The sequence below is a fragment of the Copadichromis virginalis genome, linkage group LG17 (assembly GCF_057382275.1).
Source record: "Copadichromis virginalis isolate Kocher_CV1m ecotype Utaka linkage group LG17, C_Virginalis_male_GT1.1, whole genome shotgun sequence".
Lineage (NCBI taxonomy): Eukaryota > Metazoa > Chordata > Actinopteri > Cichliformes > Cichlidae > Copadichromis > Copadichromis virginalis.
The window spans coordinates 10,569,747-10,576,171 of record NC_140634.1 but is presented as its reverse complement, the minus strand read 5'-3'; the positions used below and the strand labels follow the sequence as shown (position 1 = coordinate 10,576,171).

The 6,425-nt window shown below is 39.1% G+C and overlaps 1 long non-coding RNA gene across 1 annotated transcript; it reads left to right on the top strand.

The window, feature by feature from the left end:
* Positions 1-3,928: 3,928 nt before the first annotated feature.
* Positions 3,929-4,979, top strand: LOC146689015 (uncharacterized). The gene is made up of 2 exons (XR_014916019.1): positions 3,929-4,166; positions 4,241-4,979. It is a non-coding gene; the product is annotated as an uncharacterized LOC146689015 (long non-coding RNA).
* Positions 4,980-6,425: the final 1,446 nt, after the last annotated feature.

The following is a 6,425-nucleotide window of genomic DNA, read 5'->3' as shown; positions in this document are numbered from 1 at the left end:
TTGGCTGTACAGATGGCACTCACATTCCAATCATTGCTCCTTCAGTAAATGAAGGAGACTATGTGAACAGGAAGTCTTTCCACAGCATTAATGTGCAGGTACATAGTTCCCTGTAGCATTTCAAACTAACAAATTATTTCATTATAGTAATGGATGCTAATTTGTGTTCTCTGCACTGTGAAGATCATATGTGATGCTGCCAACATTATCACAAATGTGGAAGCCAAGTGGCCAGGCTCTGTCCATGACTCACAAATATTCCGTGAATGTACACTGAGCACAAAATTTGGACATGGTGAGTTGAGAATACTTTAAAATATATAAAGACCAATTGCTTCAGGGACATTTGAACTGAAGTGTACCCTTCTGTCTTAGGAGAGTTCACTGGCTACTTGCTTGGTGATAGGGGGTATCCATGTTTACCCTATTTGCTTACCCCTTACCCTGACCCTGAACCGGGCCCACAGCAGCGATATAATCTGGCTAATTGCAGGACAAGAGCCAGAATTGAAATGACTATCGGAATGCTTAAGGCCCGGTTCCAGTGCCTGCAAAGACTCAGGGTCACCCCAGAAAGGGCATGTGACATTATTGTGGCATGTGTGATTCTTCACAACATTGCCACAATTAGAGGAGAACACTGTCCTTCTGAACCAAACATCAGCAGTGATCCAAACCATGAACATCCTGACCCTCCCACGGACATACAAGATGGAAGAGCAGTCAGAGACACCATATGTCACAATCATTTCTTTTGACCCATCACCTCAACATGTTGAAAGAAGAATAAACAGATTTTTTGTTCAACTGGCTTTATTGGTCGCCTGTATTTCCTGTACACAAAGTATTAAAAGATGTAAACCTCATAAAGTGTCTCTGTTGCTTCCTCCTCCTTAACAGCTGTCAATGTTTCTTCATTATTTTCCTGTAGTAAAGAAATAGACAACATTGCTGTTCTACTGTAAACTCATATAATCTGTGGAGTATTACTCACAACTGCATGTTGGTCTGGCTCAACAGGAGGCTGCACCAGATGCAGTACACCATCACCATCAACTGATAGAATATGAGGTTTATACAGGTCACTTATAACTTACAAGGGACCAAATGGCAATTAACAAACATACCAAGCACCTTACACTTCATTGTCATTATGCTCTCAAAGACAACCAAGGCTGAGGGAAGGCAAGATCAGTCGGAAAATAACTTCACTACAAAATAATCCATTATGGTAAAGAGTTTATCAGATGAATGAGTAGCACTGCAAAGGTGACTGTGAAGAAAGGATGTATGCACATCATGTATTATTTTGAATTTACCCCCTATGTAGGCACTTGTGTCTTGCGGGGTTATTGACTCAGAGGATGTCCCCGCAGAGATGCCTTCGGCCACAGGGCGCCCACTGTTTTGGCTGAGGGCCAACTGCTCAGCCTCTGTGAGTGGTGGTGGTGGAGGACCCCCACCTGTTTTTCGGGCCTCCGCTTTTTTTCTGTTGGCTATAACGGGTCACATTTGAGCATACAGAGTAAGCAAATATGTACTTGTAATGTGCTCAGATAATTTCAATAAGTGCTTACAGAAAGGAAATTAATGTAGCCTCTAACTGCAATTGATTTACATGGGACAAACAGACCAAGCACTATGGCTCATAATACAATTACACCTCACCTGTTTGGACTATATTTTTATATTTCATTTTTACTTGCTGCCAGGCACGTTTGGGGCCTGTTGGGTTGCACCTGCGCTCACATCACATCACAAAATAAAATGTATAAAATAACAAATAAAATAACATATGATAAAATAACGTGTTAAATGGGTGGAAATCCCTCGATCAATGTTTATATTAACACTCACGCATTGACTCTGTCGGCTATGTTTTGCCATGCATGCTTTTGCAGCTGTGGCTGTGTTACTTTTTTCCGCGGAATTTGCATGTTATCGGCATATGCTGCCATCAGAATTTCGGCCTCAAGCGCTGTAAAATACATTGACCGCGCCTTCTTTCCCTCCGTCTCCATGGTGACTCGCTTAATCTGTGCTCCGCTTATCAGGGCTTTATGTATCCTCGTCCGCGCGCTTCACTTGGGGTTAAAGCAACTCCGCGTTGACTGAACTAATTGTTATCAGCCTTTCTGAAACGGAATATTCCGAGTTGGACAGTTCGGGGTTACTCAACCGTGAGTGTCGTTTTTCACTCTGAGTTTTCCAAACCGGCTTCCTGAAACAGGGCCCAGGTGTAACATCCAGGCATCCATGAAAACAGAATATATGAAATTTAACAAAGTTAGAAGTTAGATTGCTTGTTTCCACCTGAACATGATATACCAGCTCTGCTACCACTTCCAACATAAATGAAGACAGAAAACTAAACAGCAGTGACTATTGCCAGGTTACTGAAGTTGGACTAGCTGGTTATATAGTGATGTGCTAAATGATCGCTAGCGACACAGCTATGTTAGCATAATATAAACACAGTGAAGCTGGAGGATGAATGCTAACTTTTTACCACTTGATAAAAGTTAATGTGAGGATTTCCGATGGTTAGGCTGACAGTGATCACTGGCTGTTTTTAGGGGCTTGTTCAGATGTAATAAAAAAGGATAAAAAGCATTAAAACATTTTAACAGCACAACAGGCTTAATAAACACAGAGTAGTTTAGGCCCGGAAGCAGGATTCATACATCATCACTTAAAGACCAACTCTCGTGGCAGAGATAGCTCAGTAGATGCCACATGATCGGAAGGTTGGGCGTTCAAATCAAACAAACAGCGGCTATCCTGGATTTGTAGCTGCCCACTGCATCACTGAGTGAATGGGTTAAATGCAGAGGACTAAGCATTTTCCTACAGTATAATAATGTTTAATAATGTAATAATAATAATAATGTATACATAAACAATGAGATTCAAGATAAGACAAATTTGATAACGTCGTGTCCTCGGGCAAGACACTTTACCCTACCGCCTACTGGTGTTGGCCAGAGTGGCCGATGGCGCGATATGGCAGCCTCGCTTCTGTCAGTCTGCCCCAGGGCAGCTGTAGCTACAACCGTAGCTTGCCTCCACCAGTGTGTGAATGTGAGAGTGAATGAATAGTGGCATTGTATAGCGCTTTGGGTGCCTTGAAAAGTGCTATATAAATCCAATCCATTATTATTATTATTATATTTGACACATCTGTAAAGCAGAAATATCAGTAAAATACACAGGAAGTAATATATCTGAAATATTAGTAAAAAATATTAATATGAATGGTGAATAGCACACTTTTGTGGCATTTGTCAACACCATTAGAAAAAGGGTCAACACCGTCAGACAAAAATCCTGATGGTGTTGACAAAATACCCTACTTTCTCTCATAACACATGTTTTTCTGACAGAAGCCATCTTGTTTTTCATCAGTTGCTTATTGCTTCTACAATCTACCTAAATTAAGCTCTTTTTACAAAAAAAAAAAGATTAAATCTTGGATTACATCAACTTTGGTGTTGACACACTATGGTTGTGACACAGAGTTTTATCAGAAAGGTCTGCAATAAATGAAATTAAAATAAAAAAAATTATCACAGCAGTGACCTCATGGCATGTGTACCAAACAGGAAGTGGTAAAGGGGTCCTCAGAGTGTAAGCTACCCACAATAATTCCTGATTCCTTTCTACTTTTAAAAATATCTGATGGTGTTGACAAAAACTGAACACGATTTTAATCACTTAAAAAATATGTAAAAATAAATTATCAATTGCATATGTTGATATTAAATAAGGTATTGACTTAAATACTTAGTGACGAGAGCCATGATGTTTAATTTTACATTACTTTTAAAAAAAGATTTCTGTATTTTAATATTATCACATCTGCTTCTGGACAATGGATTTTTAAGGTATTGGTAATATATTGTACTACTGAATGTGGCAGGATGAATGTTATCCTTCGGTCCAACCCACTTTCAGCCTGGCCCATTAGGGGGCGCTGGTATAAATAGTGGCCATTTGAGTGTCTCTGCGTCGCTTGCCTGTGATCTCCTTTTTGGTCACCTGACTTCCCCTCGGTGTGGTGGAGATCATTTGCGGGTTATTCTTCTGAAGCCTCCATCGCGGCTGGTCGTAGCTATAGAAGCCTCCTCTGAGCTATTCTGCTTACGTTCTGTGACCCGGCTTACTTGGTACGTAATCAACTTTTGTTACGCTCTCTGCCTTCTATTGTTCTTTTATAGTAATTATTTATTATGTTTCGCAGGAAGTGTGGACCTTAGTTTTGCGCCAAGCTACGCGAACTGAAGTGCTGCTGTTTTGCCTTGCTGTGCTTTTACCGTCTGTTCCCGTTGTGAGAATTCTTTCCCTGCTGCTGTCAGCTTTTACAGTGGACGTCGGCGTGGACAACGGCCATATGCATGCCGGTTATCGGAGTCAGCTGGCGTGCATATTGATTGACTGTTAACTTATCGTCGTGTGGACGGCAAGTTGGAGCAGTACGGCGATTCCGTTTGCTCCAGATTTTAGAGTTTTATTCAGATTGTATGTTGTTTTATTGCTTTTTGATTTGTAGTTTGGATTTTCTGTTACACCACTGGTGGGAGGCCCTTTTTCTAGCTGTAGATCACCAGTGTGGTCCTGCAGTTGGGTTATCCCCCGGTGCTACACATTAGTTTGTTGTAATATATTAACATTTTCTTTGTTTCTTTTATTCAGATGCGGAGTGCCGACGTGGAGGAGACAAGGGTGCCTTGGTGGTGGGATCCCTTGAGTGTACACACCTGCCTTGTCTAGTTTATTAGTGTGAGTGTGTGAAAGTGTGTTGCACTTGTGTTTTGGTGTGTTTTCTTTCTTTAGTTGTGTGTGGCATCCCTGCCCCTCCACTGGTAAGCCTCAGCTCTGAATACCTTTTTAAGCATATTTGTATTTGAATATTTATGATTATGTTTTTATTCGGTGTTTTAAATAATTACCAATAAATTGTCAATTTGTTTATTATTGAACCTCGTCTCTGGATTGAGTATAGCGAACCTAAGTGCCTTTTTGGTGATTTAGTGTCATTTCCAGTATTCTCTGGGTGAAATTCCCAGGGTGGCGTTGTCGTTCTTTAAAACTGAAGAGTATTTACTTTATATCCCAACCTCGTCTCGCCACATTAAAATAAATAAATATGTATAAAAAATGCAAAATCATACTTTTGTTGTATAAAAAATTGCCTTGGTTTGTCTTTTAGGCAGTTGGGTTAACACTTGTATGCATATTTTTAACCACAAAATTGGGTTTTATCTTCCGGACATATTTTGTCCCTTATGTCAAGAATCACTGTGGTAATATCTTAATCCAAGTCAAGTCAGTTTTATCTGTTAACACCAACTTATATCATCAATCGTATTTGTATATCACATATAGTGAAGACACTACAATTATAGAGGGAAATCCCTAATAGTTTAACTAATAATTCATTCTTCTCATAGAATGAGAAGTTAGCACCAGCAATGTGTCTAATAACCTATGACTGCAGAAAGAAAAGCTTTGCTCGGTAGGTTTAATTTCAACCAGAATGTTCAATTTGAAACTTTGGTAGATTTTTCAATTAACTCATTAGTGTATACATCTTATATCAAGAAATAACAAATTGAAGCAACAACTCATGTATATTCACATATATTTATGAGATAATTATTACTTCATGTCTCATTAACACAGTATCTCACAGGCTGTTGCTTAGTAACTCATCATTATCTATAAGTTTGAAATTAATGGTACATCATTTGTCAAGCAGCATTCATTATTATGTATCCTATCATTTTGCAGCTACTCACAATTTTGTGCACCGCATTTTCAAGTGAATAGTGTCTTTTATATTAATAATTTACCACAAAAACAATGTTTTGACTCAAATGAAGTTCCGCCATTTTAATTCTCAGCGGCCTAGAAACTACTGAATAAATGTAGAAAAGGAAGTGTATTTGCAAAACTAATCATTGTACTGTATTTCCTATCTAATATAATGTCTTGATCAAGGGTTTTATTAGTGTCTTCAGCAACTCTCAGTGCATGTACTGGACAGTCTGTTAGCTCATAAACATTATAAGAATCCCAAATAACAATCCATCTATTTTTTTCTTTTATACCTATCCAGTTCACAGCTGCAGGAGGGTGTGGGCTGGAGCCTTATCTTTATACTATCACAGGGCAAGAGGTCCAGTACACTCTGGACAGATTGTGAAATAAAAATACTACTTGCCTCCAAAAGCCACTGCGATGAGACACAGGTGCTCATCCCATAACTTACCTACTTATTCTTTATATGTAGTTTTTATTTCTCAGTAACCACAAAGATTAAGTATAGGCCCTCCCCTACTTTATTTAGTAATGAAGTATGAAGGTAAAGTTTATTTATAAAGGGCTTTTCACAGACATGAACACACATAGCACTGCAAATCAAA